At 46.8% G+C, this 14,804-nt stretch overlaps 1 protein-coding gene across 6 annotated transcripts in view; it reads right to left on the bottom strand.

Annotated features, from left to right (window-relative positions):
- The window catches only part of PEBP4 (phosphatidylethanolamine binding protein 4), a 228,130-nt gene that overhangs the window by 140,174 nt on the left and 73,152 nt on the right, over positions 1-14,804 (bottom strand). The window lies entirely within an intron of this gene.

Below are 14,804 nucleotides of genomic sequence, written 5' to 3'. Positions count from 1 at the left end.
CTCTTGATTTATTGGCCTGCTGTGCGGCGAGCAGTATGAGCTTGGATTTGGTAACACGATCAGCTCTCAAGGGGAAGGTCAGCGTGAAGACACATCAAAAGAGGTGGAAAGAACCTCGAGATAATTGAGTTCCAGCTCTTCAGTTGACAGAAGAGAAACCTGAGGTCCCGAGGGGTTAAGCCACATATACAATCCCACACAGCTAATTTGGGGCTGGCCCAGGATTTCTCCCCGAGTGTCCTGGTGCCGCTCCACACTGGTTAGGGAGGACAGTGAGTGCAGTGGAGGGGTGCTTCATGCCGGGGGAGGTGTGATTCCCGGCCTTGGGGTATACACACCCTTGAAAACAAAACTGCATGATTCAACACACATCTGCAGCAGCAATGCAATTATCTCTGAGATCTAAGCAGTGATCGATGGAAGTTTTAATTACCCAAATCTCTTCATCCTCCCCAACAGAAGAAAAAAAAATATTTTCTGGGATGTTTACTTCATCCTAAAATATAGTAAAATTCTACCTCCCTCAGATGGGCACGTTGCATTTGCATGAAAAGGGAGGGGGTGCTAAACATCATTTTATTTTGTTCCCGCAGCTGAGAATATTGTTCAGAGTGCTGCATGCGCTTAAGTTTGGCTGCAAATGGGAATAGCTGCGTGGAGACTTGGGCCTGAGAAGGGGACTGGGGTGGGGGTGGGGGTGGGGTGCAGCTCTCTAGGCTCTGGGGCCTGGGACCGAGAGACAGTGGATGATGGGGAGGGCCTGACAGAGCAAGGAACGGGGCGGGCAGGCCTTTGGGGAGCCCCAGGTGAGGAGAGGAAGCCTGAGTCTGGCTCCCCCTGTTGGCGAGCGCGGTGTAACCGGGGCGCTTCATTTACTGTCCCAGGCCACTCATCAGGGGTTTTGTGCGGGTCAGGTGGCAAGTGAACTTACTTTGAGAGGCTCGAATGGCTAACTAAGTGTGAAGTGTTAGTATTCTGGAAGGAGCATGCCGTTATGGGCTATGGATGGCCTCCCTGGAGTTTAAAAGGAAACATTGTTCAAACAGCTCCTGGGGCTGCTGCTTCCTGCTCTACACTTGGACTTGCCCTTTCAGTGCAGTTTTTGGTGGATTTGTTCTGTTCCTGGCACTAACGGAGGACCTTTAAGAGCAGAGTCTCCACCCCTCACTGAGCAGCTGTCTCAGCAGAGGAGGTGACCTGACTGCCAGCTCCAGGAGCCACTCAGGACCCCGTGCCCTGGCCCCTGCCCCTGCTTTTCACTCTCCCCACTGGTCCTTCCCGCCTTCTCGTAGTGTCTTAGAGAGATGGGGAAGAGGCCTTTCTCCCCAGCCTGCAGCCTCCAGCTGGCTGTGCAGAGACGGGGCGTGGGGTGCCCAAGGTGGCATTCTGGTAGGGGAGCCCCAGCCCCAGACACTGCTCAAAGCAAGAGATTCTGTAGGCCCTGATACCATGACATATCCCCCCAACAGAGAAGGGGACGCATGAGGCCTGGGCCTGCTCGCCCTCACTCAGGCCCACCCCTGGCCCTTCCTGCTCTGCTCTGGGTAGGGGTAGGGGTGTTAGACTGACCCCTGCAGGCCGAGTCCCTCAGACTTCCAGACTTAGTCTGGGTTGGGTACTGGAGAGGCACTGGCAGGAGCTGGGAGGGCAAGAGGGAAGAAGCCAGGATATTTCTACCCCTCCCTCTTCCTCTTGGCCCCAGACAGTGTGTCTACCTTGGCTGTATCTTCTAGGCCCTGCAGGGCTCAGCATCCCTAGGGACACCCCAGTGCCTGGACTCTGGTAACTCCATGTCCCCTCTTCATCCTTCCACCCTGGGGTGGTAGTGGCTTCCTGGTGTTGCTCATTTGGGGGTGGCCTCCCATCTTCTCTTTGGCTTCTCTGACTTGCATCATCTGCAAAAACATTTCCCTGCATGAGCTCCCCTCTGCTTTCAGTACCAAGAGTGGTGTTTCATTGACCTGTTTGGACTCAATAGGTGGCTCCCTGAGCCCTGAGAGAGGCTGACCTGGTCACTGGGGGCAGCAGTTGCCCTGTGGCCTCTGATGAAGGGTTTGTGCCTTCCATGGTGTCTGGAGTTTTCCAACCTGCCAGCCTTGACGTTCCCTTTCTCTTCTCTGCCCCCTTCCCTGTACCTGGCTGAGAGCTTCCTGAGTCAGGGGCCTAGCCTGGCCCCTTCACAGATGTGCATCCTTAGAGCCTAGAGCCAGGCCCAGCATCTAACAGACACAAAGTATTTGTTGAAAGAAAGAAGTAAAATCCCTTAACTTCCAAACAGAGTTCTCCCCTTGGAGCAACACCTTTCCTTTGGGGATCATTCTCCCTCTTAGGGGTTCCCCTTCTTGGAATTAATACCTATGGCTGCTGGGGACATACTCCATGAAATCCTTTTTGGACCATCCTGCCCACAGCAGAGGAAGGAACAGAGCACAGAGATTAGGAATAAGGCTTTGGGCCTGAGATCTGCCTCTTCACATACTGCTTGTGTGACAGCCAGCAAGTGACTTAACCTCTTTAAGCCTCAGTTTTCCCAGCTGTAAAATGGAGCTGAGAGGGAAGGGGTACTCTGTCTTAGGGTTATTCTAAGAATTAAACAAGGTTGTCTATGTAAAAGCATGGCTACCCCACGGAGCTGACTTCCTGTTATTCTCATCATCACCACCATCATCACTGGGAAAGTCTCAGCTCCACAGGAGGGATGAAGGAGGAGGGCTGAGGGGACGTGCATGGTTTCTCTGGTTTTAAGGGTGTCACTGGCTTTGTGTGGGGATCAGAGACCCCCCCACCCATCTCCTTAGCTTTCCTGCTGCTTCTCCCCATCCTTTACCCCAGTTTTGCAGTATTGGTGGAACTGAGAGGTGTAGGATTTCTGAGTCACACTCTAAAAGACAGCCCTGGTGATGTGGCTGGTGCTGTCCACACCCAGGAAGCCCCCGAGTGAGGAGAGATGGGCAGAAGCTTGAAAACAGCTCTACTGGTCAAAGGGTGGTAGAAGTCTTCCCTTCCTGACCACACAGATCCTAGATTGGGGTGGTGCTGGGGAACAGACTGCAGCTTTTCGTCATGTGCAGATGGTGGTATCACCATGTTCTGTTTTCATCAGGGGTCTGGGGCAAGGGAGGTCAGACTGGCAGGAAAGAGCAGGCAGCTGATGGTGCATAGCTATGAAAGTGTGTTCATCAGTCGTGTCTTTTTATTCTGTATTCTGAAGCTTTGATATCTTGGGGGCTCACTGAGCCCAGGATGGGATGAGTACTGCCTCTCCCAGGGCTAGCTGATTCCTCTAAGCAGAGCCTGCCATTCTTACACTAACCAACCAATCCAGAGTCCTTTTCCCTCAATCCTTTGTCAGGCTCTCACACTCCAAACTGCTCTCCCCCTGCCCTTATCACCCCAGGGTCAGGCACCAGACAGCTAGGGACAGCCATTATGCCCCAGAGCCCATGAAATTATTCCAACTAGCTAATCCTAAGCCTGCTTACCCTGCTTCACCTATTTCCTCCCCACGGAAACTACAGTAAAAGCTCTTGCCTACAGCTCCCCTCACTCCTTCTGCCTCCTGACCCACCCTGGTGCTGCCCCATGTGGCCCCTGCATTGCCTGCCTCCAGGTTCCAGGGATCTGTGAGTATTAAAAACCTCTTCCTTCATGAAGTTAATTTCTGTGTCTGTGTGTCTTGCACACCTGCTTCAAAAAAAAAAAATCCTGAGTGTCCTTAAAACACTAGGGACATCTGCACAAAGCAGGGATTATGACACTTATTTAGAGGTTCAGAAATTCAGGACCTGGAAGGATCCTTAGCACACCCTTAATTATATCCTTGATCCAAACCCTTCCTGATGCAGGAACAGCCCCCAAGAGCCAGCAGGGAGTCCTTTCCTCTTTCACATTGAGACTGGTCTGAATGGGTCACATCACCACTGTCAAGTCCAATGCACACCCCTCAACACACCCAGATAACTCGCCCAATACTGGCCACTCAAAAGCTGACAGTAGCGACCTCGCTGTGCCCGCGAGGGCTACGACCAGATCTCCAACTTCCACCCCTGCCTTCCTCTCCAGGGAAGATTGTATCTACACACTTGAAAAAAAAAGTTGAGCTGAAGATGGCACAAAATTAGTTCCTTCGACAGACAAATTTGCTCCTGAAACACTCTGCCAACCTGCTAATGAGTTGTCTTGAACCTTGCGTGGTGTTACCTCTAATTTTGCAGCCTGCTAGGATTTGAGTTCTGTGGACAGCCTCACATTTGGTTTGGAATTATAGGCTGAATTGCTGCTCACTCCTATTATTGTGCTGTCAATCTTGTATTAGCACATTATAATATGGTACACTGAATGCATCTGTTCTGTATATCACGGGGCCTCATTGTCGTTTGTTGAATCATTTTGTCTTATATGATTGTTAAGCAATTATTTCATCTCAGGCAGCTAAAACTTTGATTACTGTATACTATTTACAGGAGAATACAAAGAGAGGGGGTAAACTCCACCATCAGCTGATTTCCCCAGTTCTCAGCTCTGGTGTTCACAAATATTTACGTTGAAGTTCAAAGGCTCCCTGATACCTGGGCGCACATCCTTGAATCTGGAAGGGGGCTGGGGAAGGGGATTGAGTAGACCTATCCTGGCTCAAGGGCTGAAGAGTGAGCAAGTTGGGAGGCAAGTGACTAGATATGCAGAAAATGTCCCTCTGTTTCGCCGTTACTGGCGGTACCTCTCATTCCCACCCAGATCACACACGGATTTCAAACCCAAAGGCCTCTTTAAAATGAATACGAAATGCACCTGGTTCTACCACCTAGTTAGAAGCACTTACAAAGGTTGAAGAGCTGCTATCTGAGATTCATTGCCCAAATCTGTGAGAGAGGCTCTCCTAATTAATAAGACAAGGGAGACTAGGATGTTGCTAAAGCTACCTGGCAGGACTTGGAGCCCGCTGTTGCCAGCACGGATGATAGCATTTCCTTCTCTGCTGAGCCTATTATAATGTCAGGACGTGCGTTCTCAGGTCCCAGTGGGATGGGGGAGTACACTAGCTATTAGGTGGAAGCAAATGCAGACTAGGACTCAGGATCCAGGAAGAGGTTAATCAGGGAAGAGCCAGTGGAGATTTACTATGTTCAAAACTGTTGAGAACACAGAGGGAAGGGAGAAGGTGAGCCTCCGTTCCACAGATCTGCGTCTGTCCCCCACCTTGACTCGGACATCCCCTTCCTTTTTTCTCCTCTGAGCATGTTTCTCACTTGTCCCCAGCTTTCACATGACCAGTTCAATTCCATACCATCTCCATATTCTCCCAATGCCCCCTCCTTAGTTTTGTTGAGTCCTCCAGTGGGAGTTTTTGCCTCCATGTCTTGGCTCATCATATTCCCGTGCATTGTCTGCAAAGCCTTGCCCTCTTCCCTCTGCTGGTGCAAGTCCTACCCAGGCTCACCTCTTCCAAAAAGCCCTACCCTTCATGCCATCTTTGTCCTGAGCCACAATGGCATTTACTGTTATAAAATTACAAGGTTACATTTACACAGAGTTCACTGCACTCTCCTGAATGAAGTGTATGCCTCTTGGAAGTGAGAATGGAACATCATACCTCCTTGCACAAGGTGGTACATTGGGCAATGTGAGGAGAGAGCCAGGTAACAGTGAAAACAAATACCACCCAGTCCTAGAAATTGTGCACCATCCTTGCTCGATGCTAGTTAATAAGATAGCCCTCATTTATTGAGAGCTTATGAATGCTGAGTACTTCACATAAATAGTCTCATTTAATCTTTACAAGTCCTGTGAGGCGATTTCTCTTACTTCTCCCTTTTCCAGATGAGGAAACTGAAGCTTAGTTAGTCTGGATGGCTTGTTCAGGGTCACACAGATAAAGGGCTGAAACCAGAATCCAAGCCCAGGTCTGGCTGAGGCCAGCCTCCTCCCTTTCCCTCTGAGACCAAACACAAAACCTAGCCTGTGGTCTTGTCCACGAGATGAGCGCCCAGCTCAGTGATGCCAGCTGCCAGTCCCTGTTCATCCACCTCCCCAGCCCTAGGTCATGACACAATTATGGTCTCTCCCTATTCTTCCAGGGAGCGGACACTTGCCTTTTTGCTGAAGCGAAGGAGCTGAACTCTCTTGTCTTCGGGTTAAAAAAAAATACTCGGAAGACACCCAGCTAAGAAGGACATAGAAGAACAGTCCACAGGCATTAATTAACCTCCACTTTCTGGCTTCAGTAGTATTGCCACTTTTGAAGCTGCAAAGGTCGCCAGTGATTTTCTGAATGAAGTCAGGACTCATGGATCCAAATGAACACTCCTCAGTGGTGTTCCCCAAGGTCCTCTGGGGATGCTAGTCCTGTGTCTCAGGCACACCGCCAGGGTGCAAGAGTGTTAGGACACTGTTTTTGGCATTGCCTTTTGTGCCAGCTTATGGGTCACTCCTGGAATCTGTTTAAATCCTTCCTAGTCACATACTAGAGGTAAGGGTTCATTTATCTGCCCTCTCTTGGGAGTCAGGTTCGCTTCTCTTGTGTGATCTAAGCATAATTAACATGGAATTACAGCTTAAGGAGGGAAGTTATATTCATCTATTGATTCACTCACTCACTCACTCATCAATCATTTCTACAGTAACAAGACCCTTCCAGACAAACGCTGCCTCTGCTGCAGGTGACCCCTCGGTCCGGTGCTACCCTGTCTAATTCTGCACTTTACAGACAGACGTGATCAGAAGCGGCCACTCACCATGGACTGCAACACAGCGCCCCGTGACTTGAGTGTGAGGAATGATCAATGGTTTCCTGACCAATGATCTGGCTGCATTTCCCCTTCCTCTCTCTGCAAATTGCCCCATTTCTGGAATAGGCAAAAGACAACTCCTAATTCCAGGCTGGTTATCAGAAGGCCAGTGAATGCCCCCCCGAGCTATTTGAATCTGGCCCTCAATTTCATGGCCTCTGATCACTCTGGTTGGTAGCTGGGGGTCCTTGAGGGTTCCTTAAATTTCTTGAGCCTCGCCTTTCTCATCTTTAAAAATGCAGCTGGAAACCACGCCTACTTCACCGAGTTGAAAGGGTTAACTGGAATCGTGCACCAAGCATTCAGCACTTCTGAAGTCTGGGGGTCTTAGGCCAAGGCCAAGATGCAGGGGCAGAGAGAGGTGTGATCCCTTTCTACTCTGAGCCATGCGGGGCCCTGCACTTGGCAGCCCTTGGGTGAGGCTGTCGCCCCCAAACAGCCTGCCTGCCCCAGGGCAGTGGCTGGGTAGCAGCTTGGACCACTCTGGTCTTAGATGCTCAAATCCCCCACTCCTCACAGGGGAGCAACAGGGATGGTGACAGGGATCTGAGATGGGCGGGGAGGGGTAGGCCCAGGGTCAGAGCCGCAGCACTGGGCACACTGCAGCAGACTAGGGCGCTCCCCAGGCAGGGCAGAGGTGCATGGTGGAGAGTGCAGTTAGCAGCGCTGTCTGCCTGCAGGGGCAGGGGTCTTGTGGGGGAGGTGGAGGGGCTGGAGGAGTGCAGGGATCTCCCCATAGAGGGTGCTGCTCAAGTCAGGGAGAGTGAAGCTGGGGGACTGTTAGTCTGTTACCTGTCTTTCCTTATTTTACTCCATGTGACATGTACTTCTTTATGTTTTTATCCTCCCAAGTTGCTGGGCCCTAAGGAGACCCCTCCTGTAGTTTTATAATATTTTACCAAGTGAAGTTTTATGATGTTCTCTGACTACAACCCTTTATACTTGATTTTCTTAAAGCAATAAAAACACCTGTAAAATATCCCTGGAGGACGCACGCACACACGGATGGGTAACAGTGGTTCTTCAGAGGTGGAGAGCCGAGTGGGAGGCTCATTTTCACTCTGACCCATACATGCCTGCTAACTCACAGCATGTAATAATGATGATGATGATGACAACAGTAAAAGGGGAGTGAGTGCTCTACGTTTAATTGCTTTCTACTTCTTTACATTTAATTGTCTTTCCCATGCAATACATTCCACGCAATTCATCTTAAAAAACGAGCTATGGAAGAACCATGGGTCTCGGCCCCCTGCTCCAAGGCTGGGGCCTGTCACGGAGATGGCCGCCCGGCTCTGCCCACCTCCAGCTGGCCCACCTGGCACCCTTCTCAACGGGGCTATGCCGGCTTGAGTGGGGCCACTGGCACAGCTGCAGGCACTTTCTCCGAGTCCCCACATTTCCAACCAGGGTCTCACGCATCACTGTGGCATAAATCTCCCTAAACCATCATTTCCGTGCCATTCTTGTGCCCAGGAACCCACAACGCCTCCCTTTTGCCGTCCCCACATACTCTCGACCCTCCACCAGGAGTCAGGGGCCACCACCGCCATGCCCTTTGTGCCCATCAAGCTAATTTCTCACTCCTCTCACTTCAGGGACGTGCTGGGCTTCACTTTGCTGGCCATACATCCTATCACTTCCATCCTTCTGCCGGAAGCACTTCCGTCTCTCCCCTCCCCTAGCTGACCCCGGCCAACTCCAGCCATCCCTCAAGGCTAAGCTCAAGTCCTCACTCCTCCAGGAAGCTTCCCTGACTTCTGCCTGCCCGTCCTGTTCTTCCTTAAACTTCCACAAGCAGCAGTCGCTATTCAATTCAACCATTGGTAAGTCCCTCCCGTCATTTATCGAACAGTACAGGGGAACCCAGTTTTACTGCGATTTACTTTATTGTGCTTTGCAGATGTTGCGCTTTTTACAAATTGAAGATCTATGGCAACCCTGTGTTGAGCAACTCTGTTGGTGCCATTTTCCAACAACATTTGCTCACTTTGTGTCTCCCGGTCACATTCTGATAATTCTCAAAATATTTCAAACCCTCCACCAGCAAAAAGATTACAATTTATCATACTAAGTGAAGTCATAAAGAGAAAGACAAATATCATATGATATTGCTTCTATGTAGAATATGAAATATGATACAAATGAAATTATTTACAAAACATACCCACAGACATAGAAAACAGACTTATAGTTACCAAAGGGGTAAGAGGGTGGGAGAGTGATAAATTATGAGTTTGGGATTAGCAGATACAAACTACTGTATATAAAATACACAAACAACAAGGACCTACTGTATAGCACAGGGAACTATATTCAATATCCTGTAATAAACCCTAATGGGAAAGACTATGAAAAAGAATATATATGTATATATATAACTGAATCACTTTACTGCACACCAGAAACTAAGACAACATTGTAAATCAACTATACTTCAACAAAAAATGTTTAAAAAAAGACCACAGCACTCAATGATGGTTAGCATTTTTTAGCAATAAAGTATTTTTAAATTAAGGTATGCACCTTTTTTTTTTAGACATAATACTATTGCATACTCACTAGACTGCGGCATAGTATAAATGTAACTTTCATACGCCCTGGGAAACCAAAACAACTGTGTGACTCACTTCACTGTGATACTCACTTCACTGCAGTGGTTTGGAAGTGAACCTGCAGTATTTCTGAGGTCTGCCTGCACCTTTGTTTTGTCTCCCCACTTGGGTCCCTGTCTCTTGGATAGCCCAACTCATGCATTAGCCGCCTTGTGCATTCCCTTAGCACCTGCTTACTGCCACGCACATCTTCCAGCCTCAACAATGACTTGATTTGACTTGGAGTCAGGAGACCTGGGGTTTGAGCTCTCTGAACCTGACTTTACACAGCTATAACATGGAAGTAATACTCCTACCACACAGGGTGATTGAAATCAGAGCTTGGGGGAGAGATATGCCTTTCTCAGAGGGAGCAGAGGAAAGAAGGCAGGGCTCATGGGAGGGAGAAACAGCAAAAGGGGGAGGCCGGGCCATCTGAACCCACAGAAGCCTCCTTGAAAATCAGAACAACAGAAGGGGGCTGAGGGTGGGCTTTGGGGACACACCCCAGCCTCCATTGAGAGAAGACTGCTCCTTTCTCCTTCCTGCTCTGAGGCCCTGGGGAGCTCGGAGTTTAGGGAGATAAGTAGGAGAGAAAATTAAAGGCAAGAGAAGTCTAAGGAAGTCGTCAAAGCACAGCCAGGCAAACAGAACCCTGAAAAAAGAAGGTAAAAGGTAATGCCGTAAATTACAGCTTAAAAGCCTCGTTTTGGGCAAATTGCTTTTTAACAAGCAGACAAGCTCTATCAATAGCATCTACCGTATGTTTTTATAAAGTGCAGAAATATGTTTTTAAAAGGCCAGTAAATAAAGTTCCTATCGATTTGAACTCAGGTGTAATCTGTTTTTCTGTCTGCCACCAACACTGGTAATAAAGCAGAATCATGTAATACGGTATTTCAGCTAATGTGACTATACATCACGGCAGGGACGCCCTGCTCTGCAGCGATCTATCATTTTCTATTGGTATTGCTTAGCTGCAGAATTTATAAACTTGCTCCAAATTGATGCAATGTTCAATTTTCTTTTCCAATTTATTTTTGGTTGAGCCAAGCAATATTGAGGTCTCCGAGCAAGCGACTGAGCACTACCAGATGTTACCTGGAAGACCTTGGGCTCCTCGGGAAGAGTGGGGAGATGTGAGCCCACACTCACCACCCTCAGCAGGCAGGGAGACAGAAGGCCCCGGAAGTAGATGACGATGGAGAAGAGGTAGCCTCCTGACCTAGGAACTCGGCAAGGACTGAGCGCTAAGTACCCAGAGGCTGAAGGGCCAGGGCACATCCAGCAGAGAAGCTGCTGGAGTGGGCGCTCGAGAGTCTGGGAATTTTGCTAGGATGTGATGCTGATTCAGTTGGCATGGATGAGGCCTGAGACTGAATTTCTAACAAGCTGCCAGGGGATGCTGATGCTGCCAGTCCGCCGGCTGCACTTTGGGTGGCCATCCTCTAGACCGTGAGCATCCTCCAGACACAGAGTCACAAATCTCAGAGCTGGAAAAGACCCCAAGAAGTAATCTGGACCATTCCCCAATCCTCACATGGGAAAGGCACCTTTAGTCCCATCCTTCCAACTCCCTGCTCCCCTCCTCTGTGCTTTGGGACACCGTGGGCACACCTTTGTGGTTCCACTTGCCACCTCACAGGGCATCATCCCCTGGACACTGGGTGCCTAGACACCACTCGTGTGTGGAGACTGCCTGGCAGATGGCAGGATACAATGCAGGGTGGCGGGAATGGTGGAATTTAGAATTAAGATTAACATGGGTTTGAATTCTGATTCCACCACTTACTGACAAGCATTCTTCATCTTAGGCAAGTTATTTTGCCTACTTGAGCCACAGCTTCCTCACTGGTGTCCTGGGAGTAAAGTTCATCCTCAAAATCTACCCATCATATTAAATGGGATACAGTATATAAAGAGCTTGACACAACCAGATGTTCAAATAGGGTAAGTTCTCTTTTGTATGTATTCAGTATGCACTCGCCTAATGGAGGAATGAATGAGTACTTACAAGGCAGCTGAGACAAACAAAGCATAAGCGGTTCACACTAGACTGTGCGAAGGAAGCCAGGGCAGAAGGCTGGGTGAGAGGGATGGAACCTGACTCCTCCTGCATTCCACGACACCCCACCTGCTTTCTCCCACATCCTCACCTCCCTCCAATGAAACCCAGGTGGCAAATGAATGAAATACTCATACAGTCTCTTGGTCTGGCCCAAACCAGTTACTGCCCAGAGGGCAAAGCTATCTGGGGAACGAGGAGTCTGGGTAGGGGGATGGCAATATGGTTAGGCATGGCAACGCCTCTAGCACATTGTGGGATGTTCCTTATGCAGAGTTCAGGGCTATGGAGGCAAATGTTAGAGTCATTTAGAGGGAAGATTCTGGGAGATAACTAAGGCCCTTAGTAAAGTCCCAGTTAGGTGGACCTGCCTCACACAGCCAAGCAGGAGCAAGGCCGGGATTACAAGTGGTTCTCTGAGCACTGCTCCACCATCTTTCCACCATACCCCACAGACTCCTCCATATCTTAGGAAACAGAGAAAGGAGAAAGTTAGAGGGACTAAGAGCCATACTTAATTAAATCAACTTAGGAAAAATGAAAATTAAGTAGTCAGCCTACTGGATGCTAAAACAATTAAAATAATTTTCCAAGGAACATATTTTCTGAATTATTTTTAAATGACATGTATTGGTTATAAATTTTTTAAATTGTGGTAAAACACACCTTAGATAAAAATTACCATCTTAACTTTTTTTTTTAATTTTTAATTTTTTTGTAGTGGGGGAGGGAGGTAATTAGGTTTATCTATCTATCTATCTATTTATTTATTTTTAATGGAGGTACTGGGGATTGAACCTGGGACATTGTGCATGCTAAGCATGTGCTCTACCACTGTGCAGTTCATTGTGCCACCAATCTTCAGAACTCTTTTCATTTTGCAAAACTGAAATTCCATGCCTATTAAACAACTCCTTGTTCTCCCATCACCCAGCCCCTGGCAACCACCATTCTACTTTCTGTCTCTATGAATTTGACTACTCTAGGTACCTCACACAAATGGAATTCTACAGTACTTGTCTCTTTGTGACTGGCTTATTTCACTTAGCATAGTGTCCTCAAGGTTCATCCATGTTATCTCATGTGTCAGAATTTCCTTCCATTTTAAGCCTGAATAGTATTCCATTTTATGGATAATACCACATTTTGTTTACCCATTCAGCTGTCAATGGACACTTGGGTCGTTTCTACCTTTTGGCTATTTTGAATAACATAGCCAAATTGGATGTACAAATATCTCTTCAATATACTGCTTTTAGTTCTTCTGGATAGTTACTTAGAAGCAGAATTGCTGGATCATATAATAATTCTATTTTTAATTTTTTGAGGAACCACCATGCTGTTTTCTATAGAAGCTACACCATTTTACCTTCTCACCAACAATGCACAAAGGTTTCAATTTCTTCACATCTTTGCCAACACTTGTTATTTTCTTCTCTTTTCCTTTTTTTAAAAAAATAGAAGCTATCCTAGTAGGTATGTAGTGGCATTTTATTGTGGTTCTCATTTACATTTACCTAATGATTAGTGACATTGAGCTTCTTTTCATGTTCTTGTTGCCCATTTGCATATCTTTGGGAAAATGTACATTCAAGTCCTTTTCTCATTTTTTAAAATTGGATTGTTGTTGTTAAGTTGTAAGATTTCTTTACACATTCTGCATATTAATCCCTCAACAGATATATGATTTGCAAATATTTTCTCATTCTTTAGTTGCCCTTTTACTTTGTTGATTATATCTGACAATTAAAATTTTTTGATTTGGTCAAATTTATCTATTTTTTTTCCTTTAGTTGCCTGTGTTATGGGTGGTGTCATATCCAAGAAATCATTGCCAAAATCCAGCTTTTCCCCTGTTTTCTTCTAAGAGTTTTATAGTTTTGGCTCTTATGTTTAGGTCTTTGATCCATTTTGAATTAATTACATGTATGGTATAACGTTAAGGGTCACAGGTTATATTTTAATGCAGATGTTTCTCATATTATCTTTACTATCACTATGACTATAGCAATGAAATATCAACTTCAAATCCCAAAATTTAGGAGGTAATGGTTTACCAAAGAGTGGCAGGAATATTAACAAGAATAAAATAGGTACATGTAAGCAGGTCTATACTTCCCGGATTAAGTTTCTGAAGTTTTATATGTTTTTTTCCCCCCCTCCATTTCAGGCAGGTGTTTTGATTGATCCTTATCATGGTTCATTCACAAATGTATTAATTTGGACAAGCTTCTTACCTCTCTAAGCCAGTTTCCCAATAAATGAACTGAAGATAATAACATCTCAGCCTCTTAAGACTGTGATTAGATGTGATTCCCGTATAGAGTAGGTGCTTAAGAAAGTAGTTTCTTTCTATCTCTTCAGCCCCCGAGCTTTGCTCCATGCCTTCAGCTTGAATATTCTGCCCTTTCTTCTTCTACATGATGGTACCAAGTAAACATGAAGCGGCTTAAAGGCTCATCTCTCCCAAGAAGCTTCCTTGACTCTGGCTACTCATCCTAGTCTCCCCTTCCATTGCATGTCCTCAGCATATAAAGGTGACCCTTTTGCTTACCCTGACTTAACTGTAAGCAAAACACAGGACAGGAAGCCTGTGTTCTGCTTCTAAAGTTGGTCTTGACAGGCAGTGGGTGATCAAATTAGAGACTGTATGCTGGCAGGTAGCATGATTCAATGGATTAAGTGAAGACCGAGGAACTCAGAAGATTTCAGGCTAAGTGATGGCTCAGGTGCCAATTTAATTTACAATTAGAACAAATTCAAATTTCTTGGGCTTCAGTTTTCATAGCTTGAAAATGGGCATGATAATATAGTATTGTGACATTAGTGAAAAGATAGTTTCAAAAACCACTGGGACTGTTTGCTTTCCAAAGGCTAAACAAAAACAAAAAAAAAAGAATTTATTCTTGGAGGAGAAACTAGAGCCCACACCTCAGGGCATTCTTAACTGTTCAAAATCACAGAGCCCTAAAGACAACTTAAAAAATGTATGGACTCCAGAAAACACTTTGAAGAAGTAAATTTGCAAATACTTTAGGGGGTTTGTGGCTTCCCACGGCCTATCCAGGGCCTTCAGACTATTGATGAGGCCTGGATAAGGGCTCTGCTCTGTACAACAGAGCATACCCATACCGGCAATAAAATACTTGCTGTGTTTGCTTCCTGCCTCGCAGTTTACTTTTCTTCCTTTCCAATCCCTTTCAGTCAAGCCTGGTACTTATATCAGGTTGCTAACTCCCAATGTCACTGCTTGAAGATGAGACAGGAAGTTATCAGTGAAAGTGTCACCTTAACTCCTTTGGCTGATGGATGTGGCTGTATATGCTGGTCCCTGCTTGGGGCTATCACCAGCTGAGGACT

Source organism: Camelus bactrianus, chromosome 31 (genome assembly GCF_048773025.1).
Source record: "Camelus bactrianus isolate YW-2024 breed Bactrian camel chromosome 31, ASM4877302v1, whole genome shotgun sequence".
In the NCBI taxonomy this organism is placed as follows: Eukaryota; Metazoa; Chordata; class Mammalia; order Artiodactyla; family Camelidae; genus Camelus; species Camelus bactrianus.
Note: the sequence above shows the minus strand (reverse complement) of the source record. Positions and strands in the feature narration are given on the sequence as shown.